This window comes from Acanthopagrus latus, chromosome 10 (genome assembly GCF_904848185.1).
Source record: "Acanthopagrus latus isolate v.2019 chromosome 10, fAcaLat1.1, whole genome shotgun sequence".
Taxonomy (NCBI): Eukaryota; Metazoa; Chordata; class Actinopteri; order Spariformes; family Sparidae; genus Acanthopagrus; species Acanthopagrus latus.
The window spans coordinates 10,215,944-10,234,261 of NC_051048.1; the positions used below are offsets into that span (position 1 = coordinate 10,215,944).

Here is an 18,318-nt window from a genome sequence, read left to right on the forward strand (position 1 = left end):
TCTGTGTATAAGCATTTGTAACTAAAGAAACCATTGGAGATGTTTCCTTTTCCCAAATTATATATATATTTATAAATCCTTATGAGAAATCCTCTGTGAAAGTGGGGTGGCTGTCTTTCATTCAACTTAATTGGTTTAGTATAAAGAAGAGTGTAAAACATGAAAGGAGTAGACATTTTGTTTTTCAAATGGTGGGGTTTATTAATTAACAAACATTATGAAATGCACATCAATAATATTCCTGTCTGCTTTCAAATTCCAATATGTTGAAGTAATGGGTAATATTTATGAAATGACACTGGACATATATATCTCTTTCACAGATTAGAAGAAAATAATAAAAAAGCAGAACAGAATAGTTTCCTTCTTTGTTGGGAGAAGCTGATGTTGGAGATTGTGTATGTGTCTGACGGGAGCAGCACATATCATACTGGTAATGCAGAGTGAACTACCAGTAATGATGTGCTGCTACAGCCTGACACACTGTCTCAACACACACACACACACACACACACACACACACACACACACGCACACACACAAATTCAACAGTATCCAAAAACGTACTTCCACTGTGTTGTTGAAGATAGGCTCAGTGTGACGACAACACATCAAAAGTATCAGACTGTTCATTCACTACAGCTTTATATCTTTGTAGCGTGTACCTACCTGTTGGTTAGTGAATACTCAGTTTGTACTAGGAATTTCTTTTGGTCAAGTAATGAAATAGCAACAAGGCAAAATCACTTTTAAGAAGACCTTTGACGAGCCAGGTCCAAAAATATTCATGCATACAGTGAAGGGAAGAATTAAGTAATTAAGTTGCTGTAAGTGATTTATTTTTATCATAACAAGTGATAACTCAAGCTCTATATTCCAACAGTAATCACTGTTAGAGAGTGTTTGGTCAGTAACCCATGTCTCTCCTCCCTCCGTTCATGCAGTAAGAGAAAAGAAATGTTCTGGTTTCCCTGCCCACTCAAGCCAAAGAGCAGAACTTCTATTTGCTGCTATGTTGGATGATTACTGCTGCATGGTGACGTAGAGAGGAGAGTGGGAACTAACTGATTGCTAATGGCCAGGAAGTTTTAATTCAAACATTAAAATATGTATACATTTTACACATAAATGTGTAATACAGGGACACTGGTATACATTTCAACAAATGTGTGTGAGGGCGCATGAGTTACAACCATGGCCCCTATAATCTAAATCAACTGATTAGAGATACAAAATAAATGAATCCATTGACTCATGAAGTGCACTTAAACTATAATGTTCAGGGTTGCAGAGGTTTTGATTATCTAATTATCGTGTTCTTATTTATTTTAGCTAGGATGTGCCATTTCTGCGATGTATGATTGTATGTTAAAACTTTTAAATAGGTTGTATTTCTGCCATCTCAGTAAAAAATGAAGGGACCAGATTTCCTCTTGCCATTTAGAGAAACTCACTCATGGTGACGGTCAACATCTTACACCGCTCTGCTAACGCTCATCATCACTCGGACACTTGGGGTCAGTCACTGGGAGCTAGACGCATTAAAGCAATGATGTGATGGAAAAAAACATCTCTATTTTTATCAGCCAAAGTTACCATGGACATCTTTTGTTATTTGGTACCAGTAAACATGTCCTCATGAAGTGTCCTCACTGTTATTACCAGCCGCACAGCTGGTAACATTTTCACCTTGTTGCTTGTCACACCTTGTCATTGCTTCACAATGACACAATAACGTGGTGGGGGGACTACCAAAGAATCCGTTTTGAGCACTTTGCCAGGTGTTTATATGGGATAGTTTTAAAACTGTGCAAGATGCAGTCACTAAACTTTACAGGTGTATGGTTGACATCGAAATGAAGGCTGCAGATGTGTGTGGTCTCATGTAATAATGTAGTTGTTACTGCGGAAGAGTAATTGGTCAGAACTTGAACATGTTGACAGGTGTTGCAGCTCTTTTTTTTTGTTTCCTTCATTGTCTGAATCGTTCATCGTTCACACAATCTTATTGTATTTTCTCTTGGATCAGCAACTTGCTCTTCTATCATTTTGTAACAAACTACACAATTATCCAATATCACGTTTATTTGGGGTTTTAGTCAGACATACTGTATGTGGATATGCTTTCCTCCATTTTAATAGTTTATGTCAAAGATAACAAAGCTGTGTAATGATCGACATTTCTTTAACACAGGGTGATGACAGGGTAACTTTTTAACTTTGGAGGGTCAAAACTGCAAAGCTTAGTTATGAGCCATGGCAATAAGCAAAAACTTATATTATTAAGATCCCAAAAATGGTTTTAATTGCCTAACTTCTGTCAAAGAGCATTTTTAAATTTTTAATAATAATAGTAACAGTGATAACCTGTGATTCATTTCAAAATGTTTTTATTGGTGTTTCTTTTTATACTACAAACATCTGGCAGCCCAAATCAAACCTTATGGGCCCAAATTTAGGCAGCTGTGCTTTGATATCATAAAATATTAACAATACCATTTGATATTCGTGTTTTTGCAAAGATTATTCATCAAAATGTGAGCAGTTCAAGAACACAAATGACTAATTTCTTCTGATACTTCTGATATGGATGGATTAATTTATTGGCTTTAGCAAACGGGATACTCCAAAAATTGTCCTCTTCTGCGTGCTGCATACAGTGAGGTGACTGCTTGTTCTCTGAATGCCTGATACATGTACCACCATTTTTACTTCAAGCTTTCCCCTGAACCTTGCTCTTAGTTCATCAATCCGTGTTTACGGTTTCCTAATCCATTCACCCAGATTTCAAGACCTTTTGTTTTTTTACCATACGACCCCTGGTGGCCTTGGTTGTAGCTCACAAGAAGCGTTAACAGTAAGATGCAGTTCATGTTCAACAAATTATTATTTCAATAAACTCTGACCTTGGTTAATTTTGTTACCAAAATGTTTGTGGCAATTTTTTTAATGACTGTTAATGAAAAGTAAAACTGTCTCCCTTCTGTAGCCCTTGTGAAGGTAACCCTAACCCACACACAGTAGGAGAATGGTAAGTACAGTTAGTCAGCTGAACAGCATTTTACTCCAGTCACTCATTACACCACTTTAAATCCTGTCTTCAGGTTGTTTGGTTTTATGCTGAACCTTTTTAATGAGTTTTCAAAAATGCCCACTGTGACAAGTCATTCAGTCAATGTCTTTCATTCAACCTCATTTTGTCCAAATTAACAAAATCGAGCTAAATCATATACATTTCGCTTTCAATACAAATTTACTAATTTTCAAATGTACTTTATACTAATTTCTAACTTGGAAGCGATGAGTGATCTGAGCAAAAAGTGCAGAAAAGGCTCAGACTGAATGCCTTTTTAGGGCAGTGTTAGTCACCATGACAGGAACTGTGAGGGACATAGGATCACATGTTAACCAGTTTGTCACTGGCTGACATGGCTCATATATACACAACATATAACACTACAACACACACACACAAACACACACACACACACAAAAACATTCAGTGGTGATACCAAAAGTATTGTTGAGCTGGGAAATATAGCCTTAAAATAATATTGTGATATTTTAGGTTATATTTTGACACACAATACACATAAATTAACATTTTGAAATCTCCTCTAAAGCACTTCATAAATTAGGAATAGGGCTTGATGACAGATGACAGATATTTATGACCAAATACAGTGTACTTCGATATAATAATATTGTAGAGATGATTACTGGTATTTTGACAAAATATTAACACAATAAGATCCCAAGAAAATGTTACATTTTCCAGTAAAAAGTGTGCAATTAAACATAATTTTGGACCATTATTATTACCATATCAGGGTACAAAAATTAAGAAATGCTAAAGAAGATAATGGATAAACACTTGAAAAAGACAAAGACAAAACTTGCTTAAGACGTCCACTGTGGAGCAACTACAACGATTAGATGGGTGGAGAGTCATTTAATTTTGATGCCCTCAACATTGATTTTACACAGCTTGATGCTGCTGCTACGCCTTACAATGGTCAGAAAGCTGTTTTCTACAAAGGATTTAGAAGAAAATTAATCAAACTTGTCAAAAAGAATTTGGACAATATTCAACACAATAATCACATAGCAATGCAGATGAAGCTGCTTACACAGAGCAGACACATATCCACACACATCCACACATAGAGAGAACACATAAATCAGCTCTGAAATTTAAGAAGACAAGAAGTAGGAACAAGAGTTACTGCAGTGTAAGATATGTCAAGTTTGAGCTGAATCCCAGGGCTCACGGTGGCAGCACATAATGATTTGGAGTGAATCAGCACATATCTGCAAAACATGATGTGCTGCTAGAGCGTACCCTGGACACACTGAGACCATGAGTCCATCAGACTTACTGGCTCACACTGCACACACTCTAGGAGAAAACATAACAGGGAAGTCCATATGTTATGCCTTTTTCTTTCTTATTAATTATGTTAATTTACACAAAACACTTCTTAATATTCTGATGTAAATGTATAATACAATCATAGCCATTATGCTTGCACATTGCTTCAGTGGGGATTCTGTTTTAGCAGTTAATTCCTGCCAAAAATCAACAATCTGTTGTAAATTACAGAATTAAATGAATTATTCTTAAAATGGACACACATTACATTTTTGAATGTTTTCTATTATTAGTAAAGGAAAACTAACACAGACAAAATGGTTGAAGAGGTCAAAATGGTAGAAGAGGAAGAAAAAAGAGGAAGAACCAGAAGAGAAGAATACATGAGATACACTCCCTATCTGTTTAAAGAATTATAGTGGAACACTTTAAATAAAAATAATTTGTTTTTGGAACGATGTTACATGTGTAAAACCATATTCTCACTTTCTGTCCTTTTCTGTGTTTTTTTCTTCACTGTATATTAAGTGCTTAGTGAGGAAAAAACACATGGGTGCAAGTCAATCTGCTTATGTATTTTTCCAGGCCATTTCACATTACAGATTTCATGTTTCTAAAAACTTTCAAATTTACATTGAATACTAAGCAAATGAAGAAGAATGAAGAAAACAAACATATTTCAGTGTGGAATATGAATACACCCTGCCTGTGATAAAGCAGAGGCCCAACATAGTGGAAAAAGTGAAAATCACCATGCTGATCAAACAGAACTCGAGAAATAGCAAAAAATAAAGTCAAGCAACAAGTGCAAGACTGACAATATAATTTTTAACACTGATGTGTCTATACATGAAGGTATATCTCCACTCTGCAAAAATACACCCCAACATCTCATCTGGATCTTTTTACACACAAGTTTTATATCTGCCAATGATGAGAATGACTAGTTAACAACACAAATCACCTTGTTACAATAATCCTCTGCATGGTGTAGTGTGTAACAGTGTAAAGCAAACATTCTTACATATTTTTCTCTCGCATATCAGATGGGACAATTTTTAAAAAAATCTTATTTCCAAAACTCTATTGCAGAGGCGATTGGAGGGCTAAAACTGAAACTTAATGGTGGACCTTGGGCCAAGCGCAAACACCTATTATATTGTACTGTACTATGTTGTATTGGTAAGATGCACAGTGGTAATGTATGGAGACCCTGAGAAGCAAGTGTGATCTAAAATTGTCTTCTCTGCTGTGTTTATGATTTAAGATCACGTGAAAAAACATTTTGCCAGGAAATCTTTTTTAGGGACCTTACATTTTTTCTAATTGCTTCTCAGGGATTTCATAACACTAGAATTCCAAATCCCCTGAATTGGCTGACTTTTGCACAAAGTGTCTCTCTACCCACCATGCTTGGATAAAAAAGAATGAATAATTAGAAAACATATATTTTTACAGAGCATTTTATCGTACAAAAAATAAAACCGCAAACACTGACATATTTTATGATATATTTCTAAAAATAACTAGAAGCATGTGGCTGGCTGAATCAAACCTTATGGTGGGCCAATTTTTGCCAACCCTGATCTAGTGTCTACTGCCTATACGAGACCTCTCGTATAACAGCATAAATTAGAAGGACTTGCTCATTTATGCTGATATCATTTAGCACATTTCAGCATGGTAAAGAACATTAACATATATTCTGCAATTTGAAGAACCAAAAAATAGTCATGTGACACAGGCTAAAATGAAAAAAAAAAGTGGGGCAGATGGAGTTTGTAGCTACAAGACAAAAAGAACTAGAGGGAAGGTGTGATGAGCTGAACAGCATCTTACCTGCAGGCCTGCCGAGGGTCACACATTAAACTCTGGAAAAGGAGAAGATGAGTTAATGAGAGGGGTATGAGACAAGTGACAGGTCATGTGTAGCTGATGCAGCCTTGGAAATAATCAAGGATACTGCCACATACAGTAGTTTTATATATGACTGTTTATTGGTCCAGCTCACTGGCTCTCCATCTCTAGGCACATTTTTCAGCAGACTTTATTATTGCATCTATTCCTCAGACTAGAGAGACTGAGCTAAGTCTAAGGGTGCATTCAGCCTAAAGCAGGCACTCCATGGTCCATTTGTTTGATGTGTTGACCCCCCCGTCAGTTTGCTGATAGATGAAATTGCTATGTTGTTATGCTACTAGTATGCTGGTCCTACTGGTGATCGTTTTTGGCCCACACTGACAGATTATAAACAATGGTTAACAACCAGGATATCAGGCATATGATAACTGTGTGTTTTAAACTGGGGCACAAGACTAAACCGGCAGATCAGAAGTGAAACATAGCGCTACACAGAGGAATGCCTGTTGTGTTCCTTCTGCAGCATTTTTCCATGCCAAATAGCATGCCACCCTACTGACCCGTTCTACTCAGTCACTGATCTCCAGTCATGCCTCTGCCAGATTAGGTTAAGCATGCCAGTCCTGCAGTGATGGTCAGCATCCACCGATTTATTATTTTTTTTATAAAAAAAGAAGTTTGTAACTGGTGCACAATGCCAAACTGAGTGAATACACATAACACATGACATTACACTTCAACTGTGGTTTTAGCATTTCGTGCTGCTAGTCTGATCACCAGCTAACGTGACTGGCCACTGCAATATGACGTTGCTTCTGCGTTACTCCAAACAATTTCGCCACAGCTGAAATTAACTATCCTCATAAAATGAATGGGAAGACCTGGGTTATTCCTGCACCAGCTGATTTGAACATATGTGTCAGGTGAGAGGATAAGAAAATATGTACTGCTGGAGAAGGATCCAGCAAGTCAAACTGAAGGACTACCCTGCTTTGGCTTGTGATGCAGAACTATCCAAACTTCTGAACACAATATCACCACGCACAGCTATAGCTGCAACATACTACTGTTTTATACAGCCACTAATAATAGCTGTATGAATAGATTGTTTCTCTATTTAATGTCGGATTCAGGTATTTAAATCGTTTATTTGCTTTTGATCAATGATATCAAATTAACAGGGATATAAAAACAGAGAGAAAGCAGCAGAACCTTGCACTGGACAAACTAACAACAGATTTAATCAGAATTACCAAAACACAAGGACACCTATAAATGAATCAGATTCACAAGTTGTGTTTTTAGTTGTGAATTTATCAGATTCTGTATCTGTATCCAATGAAGCCATATTAATGTAACATAACCAAAAGAGAGCTGCTGAGCCATGTTAGCAGAATGAAGCTGTTACACTTTGGTTGCAGCTATACTACATAAAGAGGGTTCTAACAGGAACAATATAAAAGCACTCAATTACTACATTATGTGTCAGTTAAATGAGCAGTAGGGTGAGCATTGTTACACTGTCTCTACAGTGGACTCACTTGAGGTCTGGTATATACAATAGGTGTGTAAACAAGAGGAATAAAATCGTCTTTGAAATGTATAATATAATTACCAGTTAAAGGGGGGGGGTCATATGGGTAACAATTCTCTGTTGTATCAAACTGCAAAAACCCAGTCTTACCATCTGGCCTCTTTAAGGGATACACACCTTGGTGTAAACAATACGGTGGTTAACAAATTTCCATGTTTATTGCATATTATTTGCATATTTTTGTGGTTTACAAATGTAAATGTCTCAGACATTGCTATTACAAACTACACATGGCTACTCCGAAGCAATAATTACAACCCACAATTATTGATAACTGCTATATGATTTTGAATAATTCTACGAAGTTGGAAAATGACAAAAAATGCTGATCACAATTTTCAGTCCAAGTGTAGGTCTTCAAATGTATGTTTCAACCAGTAGTTACAGATGTGTTTGATATTTTTAATTGTAAATGACTTCTACAAATAACTGACTATCGAAATTGTTGAAGAGTGTTATTTTCTGTCGATCTGCTATCCATTTAGCCCAATGTATTCATTATTGTAGCACTAAACTGCACTATAAATAGGATGCAAGTACAACATTTGAGTTGTGCTGTGTTACACTGTGACTAACACAGTTAATCTGCCAGTTACTAATTTTTTTGTGATTTCTGATCTGGGGCTGCAACAGATGATTATTTTCTTCGTCAATTAATCTGTCAGTTATGTTCTTGATTAATTGTTGGTCTATAAATGCCAGATCTGTGTTTTCTAAAGCCCAAGATGTTGTCCTCAAATGTCTTGTTTTGTCCACAACAAAAGATATTCAGTCTACTGTCATAGAGCAGTAAAGAAACCAGACATTTTAGCCTTGAAAATTACTCAAATCAGTTAATCAGCTATCAAAATAGTTGCAGATTGGTTAAATAGTTGCAAACTAATTGTTTAATTGCTGCAGCTCTAATTCTAATAATTAATTTGTCTGTAAAATGCCAATTCTAGGTTCCCAATGCCAAATTGACAAAACCCAAATGTATTCAGATTAGCATATTCAGTTAACAATAATATACATCTGTAGAAAAGCTTAAATCCAAGTTTTTTTGTGCCATTTTTGCCTATAAAAGGACTAATCAATTATCAAAATTGCTTGTCATTACTATTCTGTCAATTAATTAATGAATTATAAATATCATAAAATATATAAAGCATGGTGTGACTGCTAAGCAAAAGAGGTGCCTTCCCTTTCTATCTTTAAAGCTGAAATAAAATCTGAGGAGAGGACAGAGGAAGGAATCATGGCCTGTAAGCACCACACCCGCCTGTGTTAGACTTTCACTTTCAGTAAAGTTGGGTGTAGGTGATAAAATTGCTTAAATACAACAAATCCTATGCCCCAAAATTAAAGACTGGAAAATCAAATACACTTTGAAAAAAATCAGATTAGGAATTTGAACAGAGAAGTCAATATCTAAGACAAATATGAACATGGTGAGGTGGAAAAAGCAGTAACTTAGTTACTTATGCTGAGCCTCCAGGACTGCTCAACCAGACGGCCACACTGTCAATCAGAAAGATGGAAGGTGATTGGATTTGAAACTAGAGGTCATGTCAACAGGGGCAGCAGCAACAGACAAGCATTAGATTTAGATCCGAAGTCCCAGTCTCATTCAAAAAAAAAAAAAAAAAAAACCTAAAAAAACAAAAAACAAACATGAAACAGAGAGGTAGACAGAGGAGGGGGTGAGGGACAGAAGGGAAAAAAAGAGCACAACTGCAATTGTGGTGGAGGGTAAGGAAGAAAGAGAGGAGCAACGCAGAGCAAAAGCTCCTGTCTGTGGCCTGCTGTTCTCCCATTCACAGCAACAGAAGCCATTTTAAATGCTTCAGAGAAAAAAGAAAGATTCACTTACCTTCTGTTCCTAAGATCATAACCCAAATGATGGAAGGATTGACTGCTGTCTAACAACACTGGTAGTTAGCTGAAGAAAGTCTCCCTCACTTTCTCTCCCCTCACTTTGTGTGGATGCTCTTACCATAAGGCCAGTGTCACGAACCAGACACAAACTAGTCTACAATCACAACTAGTCATCACAAAAAATAATACAAAACGAATATTAAAAAATTAAAAAAACACCAAACAGACCCATACACACTGCATTTAAGCTACAGAATGACAAAGGTACTGAAATGAAAACAGGAAAAACGGCAGGCCTAAAAACGTCACTACACACACATACACACCAATGGGAATATACTCAGTCTACTATAGTGACAGAGAGAGAGAGCAGAAAAAAGGCCTGTTAGGGTTTTCTGGTTGCTCCTGCTTCTGTTTCTAGTAAGAGGGGGAGTGTCGGGGGGTTCTGGTCCCAGTTCCAAAAAATGTCCCCCCAAAAACTGAGTGCCCCCACCACCACCACCACCACCACCACAACCACCCCCATCCTTCCATCCTTCCATCCTGGCCCTTCACATCTTCACCTCCTAGCTATATGAGTGTGTGTGTCCCAGTCCTCCTCAGTGCTGCCTGCTGCCTCGCTGGAGCCCCAGCTACGCACACTGAGACAGTGAGGAGGTTCAGTAGGCATAAAAACCTACAGGGCTGCAGCCTTTTTCCCTGGCCATCACTTTCTACAATAAAAATCACCATTTTGGGGGGCGCCGAAAAATCTGAAAAAAAATCAGGTCACCCCTGTGGGTGTGTTTGAGATAGGTGTGAAAGAAGGGGTCGGACGGAGCTACTGTTCAGGAGTAAAAAATTAATTTGTGGGAGGTGAGGGGGCTGCTGCGCTGTGCTGAGCGCTGAGCTGTAAGCCTGCCAAGCTGCTCGACTGTCAGACTGGAAGAAAAAGACGGAGGAGACTGAGAGAAGGGAGAGGGAGGGAGATAAAATGAAGAAAGTGTGGCTCAGAGAGGAAGCTTGCTACACTTTCATACACACGGTTTATGAAGTCTACTTTCACAGGAAAATAAAAACCATAAACCACAGCGGAGACATGGAGAAAGTGAGTGCAACAGGCCAACTTTTACACAGCCAAACACGGAAGGAAATGGCTAAACAGACACACAGGTAGACTCGCATTAATGCCAAAATATGCTGTTAATTGCACTAACGGCTGGGCTCAGCGTTTGCCTGACTCTCCGGCATTTTCTCATGTAATTTGGTCATTAGATAGGAATCGGTGAGCAGGAGGCCGGCTCTCAGTCGGCTGAAAGTGCTGCTCTCAAACTACACTGCTTTACCAAGAGGACACCGAGGCCCTGCCCACTCCCTTTCTGTTAGGCGTGCATGCGTACGTACACACATGCACAAACACACACACACATACAAAAAACAGTGAACATAATAAAAAAAGACTCTGCTCTTAGTGTTGGTTAAATTCTGACTTGAAAAAAATCCTCAACCAGACATACGAATAACTTAATCCTCAGAATTACTCAGTGAAACACTAGAACAACACCAGAAATTACCTCACTTATAGCTTGTAATAATGACCACCAGGCTCCACACTATCCCTGTTCCATCATTCCATGCTGATAATAATGCTGGCGATGTTAGTGAAACTGCCAAGAACTATGCATGATTTCTTAATATGTTTATTAAAACTTTACTATTTATATGTCCTAATGACAAACTGTCAGCCTAAATATTTGAACTAAATACTATACCTGGTGACACTCGGACTTGTTTACTTCATCATTCCCTGATTCAAAATGTTGTTACATTTACTCCTAAGTTATATTTAGGGTAGTTCGTGTATGTCTTTTTGCATCAAGACAATATTGAAGACTGATTCTGTCTAGAAGAAATAAGGTCCTGGTAGAAAACAGTTGTTTTCCTTAACAAATGAGCCATTCAAGAAGGTAGGATTTTGCATATCTGTAACAAAAATCAGGCACTGGCACTTGTATCAAAGAATTTCAATATCAATGCCCAGCCCTAGTTCTGTATTTAAGATTAAACTGCTTCTTTCCTTGAAGATTAAAATTGATAAACAGTTTTTAAATTAATTGTTAAGTAATTTATTAAGCAACAAAAATCATCAAGTTGAAATGTGAGGATTTGCTGCTTTTCTCTTTAGGTTTTTGACTGTTGATCGGACATGTCACCTTGGGGAGGGGAATCTTTTCACCATTTCTTTTTGACATTTTATAGACCTATTATTGATCCAAAAGTAATTGTCAATTCAGTGAAAATATATCTGTAGCTTAAGCAAAAAAAAATTGCATAGAAGTTTTCATCTTTCAAATAAAGTGAGATACATGTGTACTCTATAGGAAAGATATGTTCAGTTTACATCCTACCATATGGTAAATTGATGGTACATTTAAGATGATGAATATTATAGTATTATAATGTAATGTAAAAAGGCTATTTCGTACTTCTGAACTGTTTCAATGTTGAATTCTACTCTCAACACTCACAATGTGTTATACATTGTAACACATTTTGTAATTATATGGTGAAACCTCTCAGTCCTTGGTGATCTCATGAAAGCCTGTCTCTATGACCTAAATAATCACTCAGTTGACAGGAAATAGATGGACAATTGTGATAACGTAAAGTAATGCTTGTTACATTTTCAGATGTCATGAATATTTGTTTCGTTTTTGTTTTTTATCAACCTCACTGTTAATTTCTTGTTTGTGGGTTTTGGATTGTTGCTCAGACCAAGAGAGCTATAAGAAGACACCACTTTTGGCTGCTGTAAAATTTGATGGGCAAATGTAATACTTTTTGACTTATTATTGATGAAATCTATTAAATAATATCAAGCAATAATAAAGATAAAGACTAGATGCAGCCCTTGAAAAAAACATTCCACATAATTTTTATGTAAGCACCCTTATTAGCAATATTCAGCTTTATTTATCTCATATTACGTGATTTTCCTCAGAGAAAACATACCATATTTATATAATATGAAAGACAGAGCTGACTACTTGACATTTAGTCTGGATCTCAGTAGATCATTAAAAAGGGGTTCAATCAATAAACACAAACCCTTCAACTCATAATTTTTTCAAGATAAACAGGATACAGGAGACATATGATTATCTACACTCGATGAGCAAACTCAAATGTAGAGCTGAGATGGTGGTATTTTTTCTGCTTATCATACAGTGAGACTACACACTGGATGTTGAACATCAGTCTTAACTAAATTACTGCTGAGCAGTGGGAGGGAGATGGAGGAATAATATGGATTTCTTAATATATTCACTTAGTCGAATCTCTTCAGAAAAAGGGAACACATTACTCCACAGACAACAATTTTTTCCCATGTGATCTGTATAAAAAGGTTTTTGGCTCTCTGCATTACAACTGCTTGCACTTTACCTTTAGGCTAGTCATTCCTATAAATTATATTATTGGATTACATGCTTCTAATTGATAGTTTATTAAGTTTTAACTATGCTATAGCTATTTTTATATTCCCTGGAAAATGACACCAGCTAGCCTATTAATTATTCTTTTGTGGGGCAACTTAACTATTCTGTGAAAGGGCCTGTTTTATAAGTTGAACATCAGAAGTGTTGTGCCAAATTTGACCTGAAATCAGCTCTCAACCCTCTAGTTTTTGATGTGGTGTTTCTTGTCTAATAAATGCGGTAAGTGGGTTGTTAACGGAATTATCAGCAGGTTAAAAGTCTTTAACTGATGTGATGTTAAGAGAAGTGCCTCGGTAAGATTGTATCTGACGAGTTGTTGAAATGTGCCCCAACTGTCGACAGTCTCTGCATGCAGTGGCAGGATGACAGACCGGGTGAGCCTTCGGCAAACTGCTGACTAAGGGTTTTTCTAGCGAACCGACGAGTTTGCCTGAGCGGATTTTTATTATTATCATTTTTTTGGCACACAGTCTAAACTGGATTAAACCAGTTGTCCCTAAAAGTGACGTTCATAAAAGAAGTAGCTGCTTAATTTCACTAAACTTTAAGAGTAATTTCGAGGCGTACTGAGTCGGAGCGGACCGCCGGCTGGGGTCTTTGGGGAGGGGGCTGTGACTGGGGGAGTGTCCGCCACCTAAACTTACTAAGTTATTGCTTAACTCTTTTGTACAGAAATATAAAACAATCCATCCAGTGTTAACGTTAGCTTACACGAAGGAATTGCTTAGATTTTTTTTTTCTTAAAAAAGAAAAGAAAAAGCCTTTCCGCCTCAATGTAGAAAGGGCTAAAGCGGCAGCTGTCCGACAAAGGAGCCATGTAAAGCTTTGTTTGTAATGCGAAACAACCTTTGTTTCTAACAGCAGTTCATTACAGCCTACTGAGCAGGAGGTTACACAACGGCTTTACTATACAGTGACACCAAATTCACACAGAAGCTGTTCGCTTTCTTCCCCCAAACATTGTAACATGCCAAAAGCTACAGTACTTAACGAGAAATATGAGAAAAAAAACATTAATAAGTATCTCACTATAATTAAAAAAAATAAAATAAAATGTAATGACTGAACTGCTTACCTTCCGCAGAAAAAAAAATGTCCAACAGAAAATTGTGTTAAGTTACTCCTCGTTTTACAGTAAATATGAAAAGGAGGAAATTAAGTGGTGTGTAAAATGTATTTGAAGCCGGACTCTCATTCTGTGTCAGTGGAGAATTTGAAAGTGGCGCCAATCGCTCTGCTCCTCAGCTCCCCACGCAGCCGTCACACACACAAAAAATAAATAGAAAATCAAACGGACATGCAGCAATATTTCACCGGTATCAAAATGTGCCCGTCGACCGACACAATCGAGCCCCGTCGTTGCTTTTGAATAATATCGCGCCTGTGATTTTTATTTATTTTTTATGTTAAATGAAAATAACCGTCAGAGGCTTTTGTGGGCCGCGGTGCAGCACGGGAAATCGAGCAAGGCGGTTGTGTTTTGAATTTCTAACCGGTCTGACAGGAGAGGAGGGCTAGTGTGTCTCCCCCTGCAGGGGCCGCGTGCGCGCGCGCGTGCCAGGGAGAGCTTTTGTGATTGTCAAGTTAAACTTCGTGCACGCCGGGGGTGCGCGTGGACATAGGTCAAACTGACAGACATGACATTTTAGAGAAGTCCTGAGATGAGATTAACCTCTCCTTGGCTATCTAACTGAAAAATTGCAGGTCCGTAGCCAAGATTTGAGAAATTCCAAATGTCATGAGCTTTTAGAAGTAAGATTTGTTTTACTAACATCCTTTATGTTGTCTTATTTGAACCTGATAAAGTGACAAAAGTGCAATAACCCATGTATTTCAACTGTAGCATCATTTATTACACTGTACTGCATTATATATTCTAGTAGAATGTACATTTCTTGTATTTTGTTCAGAATGTATTGTTCTTGCTTACATATAGTTATTATTATTATTATTGCTATTTTCACTATTATTATTATTTACTTTTTTCCCTGGGGGATTGAATGGGAGCAGCTGTAATGCAAGCAATTTCCCCTTTTGAATCAAAGTATCTCTGATTCTGATTCTGATTAGGCTTTTTTTTTTTTTTTCATATAGCTTCAAGTTACGAAAAATAAAAATAAAGAAGGATGTTGATCACTGTTCATTGTTGACACAAAGATGTGAAAGATCACATAAATATGACCACATGCAACAATAACAATACCTTAAATATATAGTGTAGAATGGCAGCACCTGGTAAAATCCCAGGATGACATTTTGCTGCTCACATTGTCTTTTGTTTTGTTTTTTTTCAGAAATAACTCATCTACTTTTGCATAAATGAATCTAAGGAATAAGACAAGTTGGAGAATAACAATAGAAGCACAAGAAAAGCAGGAGTTCTTTGGATTTTCAAAGGCTGTAAAGTGCTTTCAGTAGTCCTCTGAAGCCTAAAGCTATTATTATTTACAATTAATAATTATAGGCCTACACTGTCCACAAAGGTTTAAGCATGGCAGATGCCACCATGTGGTTGTTATTTGCTCCGTCCACTGGAGGGCATTCCAACTTTGCCAATGAACATTGGTAATAAACAGGTGGGCCTAATAGCTTTGTTTTTAAGAAATCATTTAGCTTAGGTACTGGTTTGTCCATTTGTAGAAGTGAAAGGCATCACTTTGATGCTGTTAAGTTAGATGTCAAAGTTAGCAGCATCATTCAGAAAACACTGTTGCTCATCAGATTCGACAGAAGCATTTCATTTTCACATGCGGGCGGGCCAGAAATCATACCAGACAGAAGAGCTCATTTGCGGTGGCAGACAGTGAATGTTGTCGATGAATGTCATACTTTTATCACGCTATGCGTTGCAAGCCTGTTATTAGCTGCATTCTCAACTTTCTGGAAAGGTAGAGAGTAAATAGTGGGCATAACTTACTTATCTTCTATCGTTGTCTTTGTCACAACTTTTGACTTTTCTTTCTGAATCGGTCAGTGCAGTCATCACATGCAGTCTACCACAGTTGTGGACGTGGGAGTAATTGAGGGTCAGGAATTAAAGTGAAACTCTGGCCAAAATGCAACCTAGGCTTTTTTTAGTGAATGTATATGAGTCAAACCTTTGTGTAAAAGCATAATTACAACGAAAGAGGCACTTTCAAGATTGACCGTATTTTCGTTTTTTGGCTCAAACTTATATTCAATGGGAGAGCATGGGGCACTTTTAAGCTAGCATCAAAATCGCTATTTTTGAAACACTAAGAAGGCTCGACACAACATGAAACTTTCTTATTACCACCAGGGTCTCTACACATAGCTCCACTGAAAAACATACACTCTACCCAGATGTGTCGATCCCCGAGTATGTCTGGGCTGCCATGACGGCGGCTAACAGAACAAGCTACTGCTAACGTGAGTTGTTCAAAAATTTTCTTTTTAGTAAACTCTGTGTACACAAACAATGTTCTCAATGCTTGTGTTCATGTGTAGAGACCCTGGCGATACTATGAGCAAAGTTTCATGTTGTGTCGAGCCTTCTTAGTGTTTTAAAAATGGCGATTTCGATGCTAGCTTAAAATTGCCCCATGCTCTCCCACTGAAAGTGAGTTTGAGCCAAAAGCAAACATACAGTCAATCTTAAAAGTGGCTCTTTTGTCGTATTTATGCTTTGACACAAAGGTTTCACTCATATACATTCACAAAAAAAGCCTAGGTTGCATTTTGGCAAGAGTTTCGCTTTAACAGATGGCTACAACAACGTAGTCAACAGATTGCGAATGTAATAAGTGTGCATCAAACTAGTGGCAGGGACTGTTGAAAGAACTATAGAAAATTGGAATTTCCTCCTTCAAGTCGTGGGCGCTATGTCTGTAACAGAATACTGACATGTAAATGTATTCCAGTTGGGAGTCTTAGAAAACATGCAAAGTTTGGTACAGATTTGAGTATGCCCTTCTCCAAAAACGTAAGCTTTTAATAAATGTTCATCGCAAAGTTGTTAAGATTGTCCTGAAAAATTTGCGCCAAATTTCAAACATGTCAGTGAAAGTAGTCGCTGCATTTAAGGGGGTGCCAGTGAGCCATTTTGCCTGACCCATGAAATCCATACATTTACACCACCACCACTAAAGGTGAGCTTCATTTTCATTTTTGACAGTGTGTATAAATTGCTAGCATTACGTTAGATCACCGTCAGAGTTACAAACCGTCAAAACAACAAAAAAGTCAGAAAACAATTGTTTAAGGCGACCTCTGCTCTCACCCTCAAGTACTAGCTGTGGCTACGGTGACTTATTTTGATACTGCCACCAGATGGTGCCAAGATTACAAAAGGAAACAGTTACTAATATAGAATTCAACAATGATGTAATTGTTTCCAGTGTCATAATAATAACATAGATGCATAGTGAGCAGTCCTGGTAGATTATTTTGTCAGCGGATAATTTTCTACCTGTGGTTTGTAAAACTGCCCCAATTGTATAGTATGATACAAATTATGGTTTGAAGTATCAAGGGTGGTTGAGTGGTTTAGTGATGTAAACTGTATATAAATCTGCTTCATTTGTATTCTTTCACTTCATTTGCTTTAATTGCAAAGGGATAGACAACAGAAACCAATTCATTTTAATGAGGGAAATGCGTGAGGGCTGCCGTGGACCACAGGGAGCGCCAAAAGAAAATAAATCGGCGACCAAAAAATTTAAACAGGTTCAATCGTTGTCTAAACGCAACCCAATGTCATGTTGCAGCGTTCCATCACGCAAGCCGTCAATCGGACTAGCAGCTTGAATGACCGAAAACATGAGGGAGTGTTATGTAATTTCCCCTGTGTATTCACTCAATTTGGTCTTGTGCACCAGTTTAAAACATTTTCTTTTCATTTGTCAATGTGAATACTCATTGTAGTACCGGCATTCTAACTTACTTTAGCAAAAGCATGACCTGCAGATCAGAGGCAAAGATGTACTCTGCCCTACCCTACCCTGTAACCCTGCACACAACAGCACAGACAGTTGAGTTTCACTCGTAAACTCTCTATCTGCTCTTGTGCGCAAGTTTAAAACCCAGTTTGCAGAGCTACAAAGCAAGTTCTCTCTTGTTGTTTTACGGCACTTGGCAAACTGATGGCCTTAGACAGAGAGTACGACATCCAAATAGAATAGTTTGGACACCTGGAGTTT

At 37.6% G+C, this 18,318-nt stretch overlaps 1 long non-coding RNA gene across 1 annotated transcript; it reads right to left on the reverse strand.

Moving 5' to 3' along the window:
* Window positions 1-421: 421 nt before the first annotated feature.
* LOC119026962 lies at window positions 422-14,572 on the reverse strand. The gene is made up of 3 exons (XR_005077268.1): window positions 14,235-14,572; window positions 6,212-6,243; window positions 422-4,399 (listed from the first exon to the last, which is right to left on the reverse strand). It is a non-coding gene; the product is annotated as an uncharacterized LOC119026962 (long non-coding RNA).
* Between the last annotated feature and the right edge of the window lie 3,746 nt (window positions 14,573-18,318).